The following is a 17,465-nucleotide window of genomic DNA, read 5'->3' on the forward strand; positions in this document are numbered from 1 at the left end:
ATTTTCACCATGACAAAGGTTCCTTGACATAGTAAATGCAAGATCCCTATCAGTTTATTTACCTGTGGTTCTAATATAGGATCTCATCCAAATAAACAAGGCTTCTTTCTGCACCCCACCAATTTTATCTATATCTATATTTGCAGTCAGATCTGAACACAAAGCAGTGGTCTTCTCTGTCAAAAACTGCAAACACCTTCTTAGTGAATACATCTGAGTTTAAGGACTTTAAAAAGTAAATATCTTAAAGCTCTATGATGAACTTTCAAAATTCTCTAGCAATTCTGCCACCACCATGCAGCCTTGGTTGCATCTATGCTTCAGAATATATCTACATTTACTAAATGAATAGACAATGCAGTTCTTAACATGATAAAATATAATGGGAAATTTAAAAATAAACAACCTTGATGGTCTACCCACAAACATATCCTCTACAATGAAAGAAGAAAGACATTGCTAAATGCCTACAAAGAATTTTAATCTGACCACATAAAGGATCCCATCAAGAAAATATGCTATCATTGCTATTAAGAAGATCAAAACCAAATGTGCTGAAAATGGCAAGAAAACAATGTATACCATCTAAAGATGTGATGTACTCAGTCAACAAATGTGGCTTTAATTGGTGGATGTAGGGTTCTCTGTGGATGAAAATAACTGACCTTATCATAAATTGCTGAAGTTAAACAGTCATTATTCTGACTTTGCAGAGCTCAAGTGTACTGTTTGAAACAAAATAAAATACATTACTGTGAAGACTGTTTGCATGAAGCAAAGATGAAATGCATTACAGTGACCATTTTATTATTCATCAGCCATTTGCAGTGTTCACAGTCAACCAGTGTAGCTATAGTTGCTAGCATCATCACCCATATATGGATGACAGTGACTGAGCCTGCTATCAGTTGCTCAATTTACAGTCATTATTCTGTTTTTTTGTCACAAATTGAAATATTTATGGAAGACTTAAATATGCCAAGGCTGGAGGTAGATGAGGCTCAACACCTAACAGTTAAGATAGGAGGAGATGAGATAAACATGAAGATGTGTAACCAATCTACAGAAAATTCTCCAGGAACAAATGGTATTCCAGTGGAAGTTTGGACGTTAGGAAAGAAGAAAGTAATAAAAATCTAGAAGCTTTTTCAACAGTATTTTAAAAGAAGGTGAGGCACCAACATCCTGGAAAAAATATCTGGTGGCTGTAATACCTAAATATGGTAAAGACTCATCTGATCCAGCTTCACATAGGCTCAATTCTAAACTATGATTATAAAGTGTTTGTGCTTATAATGATTAAAAGAATGGAAAGGTGATTTCAAAATTGATAGATATATACCGATGGGTTTAGTGGAGGGAAGGAAACATTTGACAATGTTACTAAAACAATAATGATCTAGAGGTAAGCAGAATATAAGGCAATACTACTGTTATGGGTTAATATTGATGGAGAGAAAGCATTTGTCAGAGTAAGCTTAGATTTTATGACTAGGACAATGGAAACATTCAGTTATGCCAGCCTAGAATATGTGGGAAGAGACTAAACAAAAGATAATGAAAAAACTGAGAAACTGGAAGCTCTTTCCTATGGATATAGATAGCAAGACAAAAACAATACAAATGTTTTAGTACCTTTAGTTTTATACACAGGTCAAGCATATTTTTATCAACCAAGAGGAGAAGCTGTGGAGAGCGATAGGTTCATTGGTTCATAGATTAGTACTAGGCTAACTGCACTTTTGGGCCATTCTAATCCTAGCCAAGTATCCCATGTGAGAATCAAACCCTGCACCTTGTGTCTGTAAGGCAAACACCTTAACCATTATGCTAACCTCCCACCCAATAATTAATAAAGAGTTCAAGGATTTTATTTGAGAGGGGAAGAAGGCAAAAGTCAAGTGGGATAAGCTGATCCTCAACAACAGAGTAAAGAAGTTTAGGGTTATCTGATTTCAAGGGATATTTCAGAGCTACACAGTTAAGGTTTTTAAACATAACACAGACAGAAAGCTATATTTTACAGTGGAAAGGGATGGTGACTAAGCAGGAGGTAATGCAATTAATAAGTAGAGAATGGGATTTTGGATGCAGATCCTTAAGGAGAATAACAACAGTTATACAGAATATTATGTTCATAAAGTTACAGAAAGTATATTAAGAACTAAGCCAGCAGAGGAATGGAGAAAGAAAATTCTGCTGATAGGGCTGGTTGCAATTAGGGGTACACAAAATAGGCAACAGGGGGCTGGAATCTACTGGAGGAAGCTGGCAAAGCAACCAAGATATTGGGAACAAATAATTAGAAAAGGAAAGGTAATAGAATGGGAAGAGACCAAGAAGACATTTGGATTGCAGGCTAATGAATGCCTTTCCTGTCAGGGACTGATATCAGAATACTCAGAAAGAGAAAGGGATAGGGGAATCACAAATGAAAGACCTGTACTGGTTGAACTTTGACTGAATCTAGAACAGAAGCTGCTGTTAAAAAAGGGATAATTAGTGGGGCATATATAATATTGAACAATAACTTTAGAAATCAATCAGAAGAGGTCAAAAAAGATTGGGAAGAGAGTTTACATATGCAATTCATAAAGAAACAATGGTAGGACATATGTATGACTCCCAAATATGTAACAAAATCTAGAAGAAGATTTAGGATTTTTGCCTTGAAGTGTTTGCATAGATACTTTTTATATCCCAAGTAGACTGCAAATAAGTTTTCTTCAGGTAGATTACAAAGGATGGAGGTGTGATGAGGAAGAAAGCGGTAACTGTGAACATATGTTTTGGGAGTGCAATGCTTCGACAAACTTTGAAAGTCCCCTGCAGGGGGAATACCGGGTGTGCAAGTGGTGTAGCTAGGGAAAGGATTTTTCTGAGCTAGGATACAGGATCTGAATTGCCTAGACATAGTAAGGCCTTGTTAAGTTTAGTTCTGGTGGCTGCTAAAAAAGCAATTGCAGGAAAATCAAAATCAGTGTCTAAACCAAATATACTTGAAGTAGTGAATATTATAGCAGGAAGTTGGATCTTTAGAAAAGCTATGAGTAAATTACACAGAAAAAATGGAAATTGTGGGAACAATGCATGCAGAAAAATGTTTTAGAGGAGAAATGAGGTCTAAGAGAAGACAGGAATTAAATATTTTATGTAATATTGCTTAGATTATACATCACATATATTGTGATATATCCTATAATGCTTGTGAATGTGAACTTGTTAATATGGTTTGATTACTTTTATATAAATGTAATATTGTTATATTTAGCCCAATGCTCTCAGTGTGCTGGATTTTACATTGCTAAAACTGAAAGGAAATTGAAAGAACGCAGATATGGACATTTTTATGACACTGGTAAACAAAAAAGCACAAGCACCCTATTTAGGCAAATATCCATTTATCCAGGTCATAAGTTTAAATTTTTGTATTGGAAAAGCTGGACAAAAATCCCAGAGCAGGCCCCTGGGGGTTGATTTTTGAAAAGAGGGAATTGTGGTGGCAGCTTTTTTCTCAATGCAGGGAATTTCCTGGGGTTGAATGACATTATATCAGTTTCCTGGCTTCTTAAGTTAAAAAAATATCGATTATGAATACTCTTGGTAAGAATTTGTTACACGTGAATTTACACTTAGGGTGATTTAGGAAATTGTATGTTTTTAGAATTAATAATTATGCAATTGCGTTAGTAAATTTGGTTTTAAGTGGTGTAGGTACTTTAAAACTTTGGTTCATGAGATTCTTTTCTCTTGGAGTAAAGGTATTAAGTAATAATGAAAGATTTTAAAAACATTGTTTTAACTTGATTTTAACATTCTGATGAGTTCCCATTTTTGGGACAAGAGTGCTTAATGTATATTCATTGTGTATGGTATTTTGCAATAAATTGAGTGGTGAGGTAGCCATATCCCACTTATTGCGATTTTTATGTCAAGGGAGCATCAGGCATGCTAACCATTGGCAGTGTAGGTCAGCCAGTTTACTGACTGAGAGTGTTGAAGTCCCTCAGGAGATAGGTGTTGAATTTACTGGAGATTTCAGATAATTTGTTAAGATAACTATTGTGATCAGAAGGGGATACAGTGGATATTCTATAAATAGTTATAAAGCAGTAATTACCCTTGCTTATGATGATTTGGACTTCTAGGAGTTAAAATGTGGTATCTCAAGGAATATGTTGTGAGGTTATAATATCCTTGACAAATATCCCACACAAATGGCACTGGGTCTGATAACATGATAAGCACTATATCTAGAAATAGAGAGAGCACTTTCATTGCTCTGAAACCATGCCTCTGTAATCACACATAGATATAGCTCTCTCTCTCTCTCTCTCTCTCTCTCTCTATATACATATATATATATATATATATATATATATATATATATATATATATATATATTACACATACATACACGCACACACATAATATATATATATATATATATATATATATATATATATATATATATATATATATAGATCTAGGACTTATGCACGAATGTGCAAAGTCCCGAATCCATAATCACTGATCATATATTAACGAAAGCTCTTTCACTGAAAAATCTCTTTCGTTAATATATGTTAAAAGAAAAAAAGAAAGAAAGAAATCTACATTTATGCATGGGGGCTTCCCTGCACCCGCCTACTTTAATATTCTCACTGACTGCACTACGGTGAGGAAAAGGGAATTTTCCCTTATCCACACCATAGCGCGGTCTCGCAAACAGGCATACTTACGCAAAAGTGGTTCTTCGGTGAAAAGCATATTCACGCAAGTATGCCAAACCAAAATTAGTTTTGGTGATTTTGTCTTTGCGTATCTGTATGGATCCCACACATATAAATATATATATATATATATATATATATATATATATATATATATATATATATATATATATATATATATATATATACATACATACATACAGAGAGAGATGCTCAAGTTTCAGGACAGACTCAAATTTGGGCTATTTTTTTTTTTTTGTTAAGACCCTTACTGCAGATTAGATTTGATAACACTATTCAGATAACAGGCTGACCGCGGTGATGGTGCTGCGGTAGCTTTGTCGCCTCACAGTTAGATGTTGCCCGTTTGATTCTCAGTTAGAGTGTCTTCTGTGTGTCGACATGCGTGAATGGGCGTTCCTTCGTTGAAGGTTGTGCGTTAGGCCCAGCAAGCCAGCACATGAAAATCTACTGCCAATCATTAGCGGACCGGAGTTCCGCTGTGGCGACCCCTAACCGTGAAAAGCTGAAAGACAAAAACAAACATTCAGATAACAGGCTGAACACACATAAATTATTTAAAATACCTGTCCAAGTGTAATAGCATTCACATACATGTTATGTAGTGCAGCCTTGCCAAGAAGAAGTTTAAGTATACATAAACATGCAACCCCCCCCCCCCCACGAACCAAAACAGTACAGATGAAAAGTAGGAGCTGCCAGTCCTTGCAGGAGGATATCGTGTATTCAGCCTTCTGTGTGGAGTCTGCATGTCTTCCCCACGGTCGAGTGGGCGTTCGAAAGACATGCGTTGAATGGGTGTGCCTTCATTGAAGGTTGGGTACACTATCCCAGTATTCATCATGTGACATCATTTGTATTCTGGCTCGGCTATACATGCATTCATTATATGCTGCTGTTTCAACAGAAATTTCTGAGCATATCTGATGAAACAGTGCTGGCAAGGACTCTGGGATGCAGTTAACAAATATCTGTTTTATATTAAAATTATGAAGTTGAAAGAGCACAATTCCTCTATGTGGATGGATGGGACTTGAGCTCCATGAAAAACATTTTCACTTCATTTTCATTTTCAACTGAATGTGGTTCTCTTACCAGGTAAAACTCTATCAATACATGTATTATGTGCTGTACTTCCCAGGAAAGACATATATGGATATGTTGTGTGTTTCATTCTCATCACAAGAAAGAGGCTATTATTTGCAGATGGAATTTCTTTTTCATCTCTCACATGTGGACTGTTTATTCATATTTTTCTCAGTCTCTGGCATTTCCACACTTGATATGTCTAAAATCTGTGCTGCGTATGACAGAACGCCCAACTGTCAATTCTTTCTTTGTGTTTTAAAGCTTCTGTAAGAAAATGTTATGGAGTAGTTCATTGAATCAAGCAAATTTCAAATTTTGCTTGAGGATAGAAATGGCGTCATGCAAGTTTGCGTGCTTGTTTATTTATTTATGTATTTATTTATTCAGTTTGTTAACTAGCTAAATGAACTGGTCTAAGAACTATTCTTAGCCATGACCTTGACCATAGGGCATTGATAAACAAGAAGAAGAACACAAATATATCAGCATATAATGATCAGTTTAAATGGAATATTAATATTTGAATTATAGGAAGAAAATGCAAGGCTCACCAGCTTTTCAGGCTGTTGCAGGAAACTTTAACTTGAGTTAGTTAGTAGTACCTGAGAGTGGTTGCAGTTACCTAATGTACTGAAAGCAAGTCTACCTGCACATTTCAGCAAGGTGTTCCATTTTTTAAAAGGGGAGGGTATAAGTTGAAGTTCATTAGATAATGAACTTGGAAAATGAATGATACACATTGGACTGTCAACATTCTAGGATAGTAGTGGCTGATGATATCAAAGTGAAGGGGGTTGTAGGAAGCTGCTTAATGGAAGGGGGTTATTGGAATTGGGTGGGGCTCTATTATGACAAGTGTATGACCTTGAGCATTACCTATACCTAAGCAACAGACAGAGTCACTAATTTATATCCTACAGACTGCCTATGCATCCATTCTTTATGGCCACTTTATTGACTATATTTACCTCAGCTGTCTGACTGCAATCAACAAGGCTAACCTTAAGGAATATGAACCCCAAGGTAAAAGACTCCATGGTCCCCCTATTGCACAATGGACCTTCCTTTACCTCCTCACTGCCTCTCCCTTGTTTCCCCACCATCCTGGTCCAAAAGCATCCAGAGAGATTACTTGTTTTCTTGTTTTTTTCACACACACTCTTATTTTTTTAGCTTTTTCCTCCATCCGCTTAACACACCCTAACTAGCTAAAACTACATTGTAATAAGTGTGAGGGAAGTAAGTGAATTATGTCAGGGGCCTGAGGCCCCCTTGAAGTCAAAGAATTGTAGATTGTCTGAGGTATATCTTAGATGTTTTTGTAGCCTTTTGATTCGATGATGGCCTGAGCAAGAATCATGAGCAGGGAAAGAAATTCAGTTTTATTTTTTTTCTTTAAAAAAAAACTAAGTTCTGCTTAAAGCTTAATGTTCAAAGCTAACAAAATACAGTAGTTCCCAATAAACTATGATGGCAAATGCTTGCAAGGAGATATAAATCCTATCTTGGAAGAGTGCTTACCTCCCCATCATTCTAATATATTTACCTTCTGAATGCCTCTCTGGTATTAGACTGGGATGAAAGTAAAAGCAGAAATGGCCATAGGCATACATTTTACAGCACAGGGTCTACGTTGGGGGGAGGGTCCAGAACACCACACTAAAAGCTGCAAAGACAAGGAGCACATATATACTCCACAGAAAAAGAATCACAGCCAAAAACCTGAACAGTGAACCCAGCACTGTGAAATGGTCACACTACGTGTTGCACCACTGTGCTAGTGATCAGTTGCTATCATACATACCCTGCCCAGACCACCACAGACAATCAGTTATTGTGTGCAGTGGTGAAAGCAGTGATGAAAAGGGGAAAAATAAACATGGCCAGCTTGTTACATTTCGATACCTTCAATCTCACACACCCATACAAAGACATTTGCAACACAGACACCTCTATGACTCATCAACTACAGCCACTTAAAATTACTATAGTAAAGGATGCTCACTGGCTTCACACAAATCTATACTAGTTCTGCAAACCCAGAATAATTACTGCTTAACATGAACAAATGAGAGCAGTGTTGATTATTTGTGTTTACCTAGGAGAAAGCTAAAAAGTAATGGGAGACAATGAACCAAAATCAGGGATCAATGTGGCCCTTTTATACTTAGAAAGTTGCAATACAACAGGCTTTATATTAACACATTTGTTTCTGAAAGCTATTAAGTCTGAAACTCAAGGGGATTCACTCCTCAAGTACCAAAAAAAAAAATACACAAATGTTGTAAGGAACAGACCAAAATATGAGACAAAATCAGAGGCATTCTATGAACTTAGGTCCAGACGAAAGTATCTATGCCCCTCACATGTACATACATATACTACACACACACATACACACACACACACACACACACACACACACACACACACACACACACACACACACACACACACACACACACACACACAAAAAAAAAATTGGAGACACTGGTATGACTATGACTGTATGCCTCAGAACTTTTGATTGTGATCAGATAAATGAGCAAACACATAAATAACTGCTACACAGGAATGTATCTTCTGAGCTCACTGCTGTCAGAATACAGTGTGCGACCCACAAGAATCAAGTAGAAAATAAAAGGGACCAAACTTTTTATACTTAAAGAAACTTGCTAGAATAAAATGCTTTCAGTCTGTTTTTCTCCTGAATGCTGTTGTCAGAAAGTTAAATATCTATTATTACTTCATGACTGCAGTCCTCAACGATTTGCCTAAAAAAGAAAACAAAAGCTTTACAAGAAACACATCAAAATAGGAGGAAAAATCTTTGACATTCAACAAAATCAGCACCAGCTGAAAGCATCAATGCCATACACATATGAATGCATACAGACACACAAGTGCACACACATACACACACTAGCAAGTGAGCACACATGCATACAAACACACACACATACACACACGCACACACACGCGCACACACACGTGCACACACATGCACACACACGCGCGCACACGCACACACACGCGCGCACACGCACACACACACACACACACACACACACACACACAATCATGCTTCATTCATGCACCTACAGAAAGACAGACAGACACACACACACACACACACACACACACACACACACACACACACACACACACACACACCTATATCCCTACGCATACACTCACACTAACAACCCCCACCCTCACTCCCTCCTTGAATGTAGCACCATGACTGCTTCCATAGGACTGAATAGGTGACCACTGTCTTTTGATGGTGTTAATTTTTTCTTTCAACAGTGGTAATTTATACAACCAAGCAATTCTCTGAATCACGTGGTAGGATATATCTGAAGTTGCAGGCATATCCTGTGGAGACCACATGCCTAATCAGCATCAGCCACTCCTCTGAATTATCATATTAGCATGCAACTCAGCCATTGGAACCTCCTTCCATGATGAGTCATCTATGAGAGGAAAACCTCCAAAGTAGGGCAATCTATAAATCACAAAGACTTAATGTGGATGGGAAAATGGTCAAGATAAGGTTTCTTGCCCATGGTAAGCCTTTCTGAATTCCAGTGAATACCTTAGAATTTAAAAGTACTTGAACAATTAGAAAGAACATAGATAAAAAATGCATAGGCAATGCAATGTACTTTAGTCTGAAATTGCTTATACCACAGCTGGTCTGGCTCCACGTCTGTCTGACTGTGTCTCTCTATCTCTCAAAGATAAAAGCTATAGGCTCATTGGTTGTTACTAGAAAATAGACCAGGAAAGCCTTTGCAAGCATAGCCACTGTAATCACACTTGTATACCCAACTAGTTTCTTCCCCTGTCAATAAAGGATAAGGTATGTAAGCCTGAGGTAAATGTATGATTTCCCATCGATTTGTCTAAGTTACATTTGAAGACAGGGAGGGACATGCTTTATTTTACATATAGAGGGCACTTGTTCCAGAGCGGAGGCATTCTTTAAGAGGGATATCTAGTTTAGATCCCTTGATTTTCTATTTGTGTTACTACAAGTTTTACAGCTATGTAGTACATTGAGCAGGGATGGGTTATTTACAGCTTTCTAGGATATGCACAGGTTATCCCATAACAGTCTGTAGGGCAGAGAGAAGAGACAGTCAGTTATTTTAGATGATATAACATTTTAGTAAAGAAATTATGTTTTTTGTTTCTCAAGTTGGGTGAGGTACAGGGATAGGTAAGTACTGAAGGATGCATTGCAGTCTAATATTGGCCTGATGAAGGAAGAATATCAGGGAATGATGATCTCTTTTGATCAATATGTGCTACCCCTAACAATCAGCTATGCAAGGTGCAAGGCATTTTTAATGATAGAGGATATGTGGTGGTCAAAGGGGAGTTCATTATCCATTAAGGTGCTTAGGCCTGTAAGGACAGTATTTGTCATAAGTAGGAAGGAATCATTTATATGGTAGGTGTGTAAGAGTTCTTATTTCTAAACTGTAAAATGCCACATTCTTGGCATTCAACTTTAGACCATGATCCTGGCACCATGGTTTTGTACAAGTTAGGCCCTCTTGGAGGATATGAAGTATCTTCAGGGGAGTTGATGATGGGTCCAAACGTGCAGCCATCTGTGAATTTGGTTAGCCAGAGGCCTATAGCATGTCAGATTTGGCACCAGAGAAGTATATTCCAAATAGTACAACCTCTGCGAGTGAGGGAGCTGCAGGGTCCCAAAGAGCAAAGTATTCAGACAAAAAGAAAATAGGACCAGCATACAAGGCACCTTAAAAATAAATTTATTGATTGAGATTCTTAAAAAACAGACCAATTTCGGCAAATATTTAACAAAGCCTTCTTCAGTGTTTTCACTTATTTTTAAGGTGCCTTGTATGCTGGTCCTATTTTCTTTTTGTCTGACCAGAGAAGTATATACCAAATAGAAGTTGTCCTAAAATACAGCACTGGGGTACAGCATAGGACCACAAGACTATAGGAGGTTACACACCTACTTTTTCAACTTAGCCATTCATGCTCCAGTTTTCACAATTATCAGTGTCCGCAGGCTAGAATGATTTTGTTATATTCCTAAGGGAATCTACAAACTGCCCCAGTTTTTAAGTACCACAGGAGGAAAGGCCAGGGGTAAATTTGCTATTTTCCATCCACAGGTCCAAACTGCATTTGAAAAGGCTTAGGGAAGAGCTCTGTTTTACATGAATGGGGAGTCCATTCCAGTGAAGGATAATCTCCGAGACACATACCTATCCCTCCAACATATTTTTGTTATGTCACAGATGCTAATTCTAGTGCTGTTTGTTTTGCGAGTGTGTAGCATACCCATCAGGGCTGGATCAGAGAATACCTTGTTGGTTAAGAATAGATCACCCTTCAGTAGTCTGTAGGAGACCAAATAAAGAGACAGGGCTTTGAGATGGTCTGCATAGGACATATTATTTACACCCTGTATTCTTTTAGTGAAGAACCCCTGTGGCAGCTCAATTTGTTGCAGATACATGCTGAAGAGTGCATTGTACTCGAGTATTCATCTAATGAGGGCTGCGTATTGTAGGATTATGATCTCCTCAGAGCTGGATGCCATGCCCTTACTTATATGATGCACCACACAGAAGGAGTTTTTCACCACCATGGATGCATAGTGATCAAAGTGCAGGTTCATCTGAATTCCCAAGTCCCTTACCACTGGGTCAACTCTTAGGGGAGTGTTCTCAATGTTGTAATTTGCAGGCGTGATTGTCTTCAAATGATATAATTATGCATTTTTGTTTTGCATTGAGTTTTAGGCCATGGTTCTGGCACCAGTTATGTGTCTGTGTCAGACCTTCCTGGAGGATATCTGCATCCTTAGGGAATTCAGTGATTGTACCCCACTTGCAGTCATCAGCAAATGTGGTCAGCCAAAGCCCATCTACATTTGCCTTGACTTCAGAGAAGTATATTCCAAACAGGAGAGGACCCAGTAAAGAGTCATGTGGGATACTACTAGTAGCAGGCCTCTTGGTGGAGGTGGATTCCTATGCCCTAACTTCATGTGTCATATCTGTGAGTCATTTGGCTATCTATCAAGTGAGACAGGGATTTATGCCTGAATTTGTGAGTTTGTCTATAATACTCAAGTGGAGTATTGTGTCAAATGTCTTTGCTCAGTTAAGGGAGAAAGAGAACTGCTTGATCCAGGGAATTCTGCATTTTTATTGGTAAAGATGTAGGTGTTTCAATTTATGGTGGATAGTTAAAGTCCCCTAATAAGATGGTATTCAGGATTTTTGGACATGGACTCTAGTTTATTAAGATATGTTTCATGATTTACAGATATCATAGACAGGAATTTGTAGGTGGCTATGATGTGATAAAAGGTCTTGTTTACTGATACCAGTATATGGAGAAGCTCAAGAATATTTGTCCTGGTCAGCAGATGTTAAGGCGAGGATATTTTTAGCTAGAGACAGACGAACCACCACCAATAGTATGGCTGTCTACACTAGCCCACCTTAACGAGCTGTATGCCAAGAAGCCTGGTAAGGTATAAGTTTTGTCACTGTTTTAGAGCCAGGTTTCCATGACAGTACAAATATCTATTCTTTCTAGAGTCAGAAAGACCATGCTGGCAGTGGCAGCACCAGGTTCCTTTTCTTGCTGGGGCACAATGAAGGGACAGTAGTTAGCTGGTGAGGAATGCTATGTGTGAAATATGGAGTCACTTCATAATCTCGAAATACTGAAATCTCGAATTTCAATATCTCGAGACCATGAAGCCGAAAATCCATAAACTCGAAACCCCAGAAGAGCAAAATTTAAAATCGCGATTTCTACACTAAACATACTGCAGACACAAACACAAGCATACACCTCCCTACACATGCACAAACACCTACCCTACATACAAGCAGGGGGCCAAGCCCCCCTACACCCCCCATGTGGGGGGGCTGCACCACCCACACACCCCCACTTAAATATATTAACTCCGAGGTCGCACTACACAGACAAACACACAAAAATACCACCCCACAAGCTACATTCCCCTCGCACACACACATCACACTAACAAAACACACAGCAGAGAAAGAAAAAGGCTAAATATGGCCTAGTCAACCCATGTTTGATTAGCGGCTTGGGAAATGGCAGAGCAGAAGGGACGGATGGGCAAGCTCATCCCAGAGGGGAGAACATTTGTTAATGGCACTCCCTTAAAGGATACATAGTTCAAAGAGGAGAGTTACCCTAAAACATAGTCAACAAACATAGGTGGTGGGACAAGGAAATGGGTAGGGCATATAAATAAAAAATCCCCCCAGGACAGAAGTAGAGATGACCTAGCCTCCGGGATACCCCTATGATCCATAACTGGCCCCAGCAGTATGAGTAAGTCTGGGTAAAATAAAGCTGGTAGACCCAGTGTGGGTGTGTGGCACTGGTGGTTGGGTTGGTTAAATGATGTTTCAAGGGGGAATCAAAAAAAATCACAAGTTAGCCTCTCCAGAAGTACACTACCAAATAGGACCTGTGAACAAAGAAAAAATAACTCATCAAGGCTAGAACCTTGAAAGTGCTCACACAATATAGTAAGCAACATATATTAGCAATGTGAAGCACTTATTTTATTTTCAGATTACCCAGTCTTCTTTAGAATTTTTGCCTCACTTTCTAGCATGTTGGTTTGGAAAATGATTAAGGTCTTCACCTTATAGACACAAGATACTGGGTTTAATTCTAACACTGGGTTATTGTATAGGCTTAAAATGGTCCTTCAGGGCAATTAACCTTTTATGAACCTACGTCCAGCATTTATTTTCATTGAGAAGATGTTTAATTCAACACTGGATATGGTAGGCTAACTGTTTCCAAAGTTCCATATAAAAGTAACTTCATTCCACCTAAAAGAAATACAGCCATTTGTGTCTTTGAGAAAACTTTGTTAAAACAAATAGAAGAGGAACATGAAAGGTTTAGCAGGGGTAAGAGAAATTATAATCTAAGTAAGGAAGAATGGAAAGCTTTATCCGACTTAAGGAAGTCCAATGAGCAGCATGTATTTACCCAGGCAGATAAAGGTGGTAATTGGGTTATTTTACCTAGGGAAAAATACAATTCAACTGCTTTAGGTTTATTGCATGATGTTAATGCATATACTAAGTTAGTTTCCAACAATTGCAAGGAATACAATTCATTGCTGTTGGAACTATTGGAGAGGGGAGAAAGGTTGGGCTTCTTTACGTCGGCTGATATAAAAAGATTATATATTAAAAACCCAAGAAATGCTAGATTTTTTATTATTCCAAAGGTGCATAAGGACATTATGAATCCACCAGGTCATCCCATTGTTTCTGGTAAAAGGGGTTATTTGCAAAATATTGGGATATTTTTGGATTCTATGTTAAAATGTCACTTAGATAGGGTACAGTCACATGTAAAGAACACAAAAGAAATTTGTAGAGAGATAAAGAACATTAGTTGGGAACAGGATTTTTACTGGGCCAGTGTTGACGTAAAATCTTTGTACAACAGCATCAATAAGCATTGGGGATTGGAAGCTGTTGGTAAAATGTTGGGGGAAGGGCCCAGGACTAGTTATATTCTTAGTCTGTTGGAATTTTGTTTGACACATAATTGTTTTGAGTTTGAGGGGAGGTTTTTTCTGCAAAAGGAAGGTACGGCTATGGGGGCAGCATTCGCGCCCTCATATGCAATTTTGTTCATGGCCCATTTTGAAAATTGTTTCATTTATCCCAGGGAATTTTTTAAAAACAAGGTAGTAAAATATAAGAGATTCATAGATGATCTCTTGTTTTTGTGCAGAGATGATCCAAAAGAATTTGAGGGATTTATTTCGGAGATGAGAAAGAATCCATGGGGTTTGGATTTCACTTATGTGATTGGTGGTAAGAGTATCCAATACTTGGACATCGAAATATATTTAGGTCCTGATAATAAAGTACAATATAAACCTTTTTACAAAGTTACAGCAGCTGAGAATTTTTTGCATGCCTCCAGCATGCATAGTGACCATCTCATAGACTCCTTACCTTTCGGGGAATTTAAACGAATTGGAGCTAATACATCTGAACTTGGAAGGATCAATAGTGAGTTTAATAATATTGAGAGAAAACTTAAAGAAAGAGGTTATTCTAGTGAAAAAAATCACAGTGGCTAGAGTTAAAGTAGAACAGGAATTGGGTTTAAGGGATACCATCAGGAGGGGTCGAGGTCATAGGAATGGATGCTCAGGTACACAGATGGCTAGATTGGAGGGGGAAGGGCCAGAAAATAGTATATATTTTGTTACCAAGTATTCGCAATTGTCTTGCATCTTGAGAGAGTCAGTGTTGAAATTATGGCCTATCATCACTGGAGATGATAAGGTGGGAAAATTATTTCCAACTAAGGTAACCTTTACTTATGGTAGATATTCCAATTTGAAGGAAATATTGAACATCAGAAATGCATATAAAGATGATATCAGGAAGGGGACCCATTGATGCGGGAACTGTAAAGTTTGTTCCAGAGTTAAAAGTCTAGATGGAACAAAAATTAATAATGTATTATACAGGGCTTTAGAATATTTCGATTGTAATTCTACTGGGGTAGTGTATGTTATAGGGTGTGGCTGTGTGAAACAAAAGTGGTACATAGGTCAAACTAGCAGAAAGGTCAAACTCAGAATTCTTGAACATTTGGGAGATATAAGGCATAAAAGAATGGATAGTCCGGTGGCCAAACATTTTTGTGAGCAACATAAGGGGGTTCCTGAAGGATTTATTTTTTGTGTTTTGGGGAAACCTAGGAATCTTGGTGATGACGCAGTTTTTCATGATAAGTTATTGGAAATGGAATCCAGGTTCATTCTTAATTTTAAAACTCTTTTTCCAAATGGTATGAATATGGAAATTTAAAACTGCATATTTTATAGAAAAGAACTTTGTATACAAGTTTCATGTTTTTTCATAATGTTTTTTTATAATATGCATTTAAGTATGAGTATTTTTGGAAAATATGTTTGAGATGGAGTGTATTTAGCATATTTAATGTTTTATAATAATATATAAAACAAGTTTTTTCTGATTTAGGGAATTACAAGAAAAGAAAAAATGTAATTTAAAGTTTGCAAACTTTCAATGCACTGCTTCTCACATTAGATGAAGTATGAAATCATAAAGGTGAAGTTAGAAACTTCACAGTGAAAATAATATTGAAGGCAGTTGGTTAATTGTTTAATAGGTTTATTGAATCAATTATTAGGATGTGTTACAAAAGGGGTGTTGTTTGATTTCAAAAATGTATTCCAGGAGAAGGCGAAGGCTGAGGTACCAGAATTAAAAAACTTTCAAACACTGTTTGCTGTTCGTATTGTGTTCCAGTATTCGAGCTTTGTATTTTGGAGGTTTGGAGTTGGTTGGTTTTTATGGTCCTTATATGATGCACCACACAGAAGGAGTTTTTCACCACCATGGACGCATAGTGATCAAAGTGCAGGTTCATCTGAATTCCCAAGTCCCTTACCACTGGGTCGACTCTTAGGGGAGTGTTCTCAATGTTGTAATTTGCAGGCGTGATTGTCTTCAAATGATATAATTATGCATTTTTGTTTTGCATTGAGTTTTAGGCCATGGTTCTGGCACCAGTTATGTGTCTGTGTCAGACCTTCCTGGAGGATATCTGCATCCTTAGGGAATTCAGTGATTGTACCCCACTTGCAGTCATCAGCAAATGTGGTCAGCCAAAGCCCATCTACATTTGCCTTGACTTCAGAGAAGTATATTCCAAACAGGAGAGGACCCAGTAAAGAGTCATGTGGGATACTACTAGTAACAGGCCTCTTGGTGGAGGTGGATTCCTATGCCCTAACTTCATGTGTGATATCTGTGAGTCATTTGGCTATCTATCAAGTGAGACAGGGATTTATGCCTGAATTTGTGAGTTTGTCTATAATACTCAAGTGGAGTATTGTGTCAAATGTCTTTGCTCAGTTAAGGGAGAAAGAGAACTGTTTGATCCAGGGAATTCTGCATTTTTATTGGTAAAGATGTAGGTGTTTCAATTTATGGTGGATAGTAAAAGTCCCCTAATAAGATTGTATTCAGGATTTTTGGACATGGACTCTAGTTTATTAAGATATGTTTCATGATTTACAGATATCGTAGACAGGATTTTGTAGGTGGCTATAATGTGATAAAAGGTCTTGTTTATTGATATCAGTATATGGAGAAGCTCAAGAATATTTGTCCTGGTCAGCAGATGTTAAGGCGAGGATATTTTTAGCTAGAGACAGACGAACCACCACCAATAGTATGGCTGTCTACACTAGCCCACCTTAACGAGCTGTATGCCAAGAAGCCTGGTAAGGTATAAGTTTTGTCACTGTTTTAGAGCCAGGTTTCCATGACAGTACAAATATCTATTCTTTCTAGAGTCAGAAAGACCATGCTGGCAGTGGCAGCTCCAGGTTCCTTTTCTTGCTGGGGCACAATGAAGGGACAGTAGTTAGCTGGTGAGGAATGCTATGTGTGAAATATGGAGTCACTTCATAATCTCGAAATACTGAAATCTCGAATTTCAATATCTCGAGACCATGAAGCCGAAAATCCATAAACTCGAAACCCCAGAAGAGCAAAA

The sequence above is a fragment of the Protopterus annectens genome, chromosome 2.part1 (assembly GCF_019279795.1).
Source record: "Protopterus annectens isolate FY-2018-M chromosome 2.part1, PAN1.0, whole genome shotgun sequence".
Taxonomy (NCBI): domain Eukaryota; kingdom Metazoa; phylum Chordata; order Ceratodontiformes; family Protopteridae; genus Protopterus; species Protopterus annectens.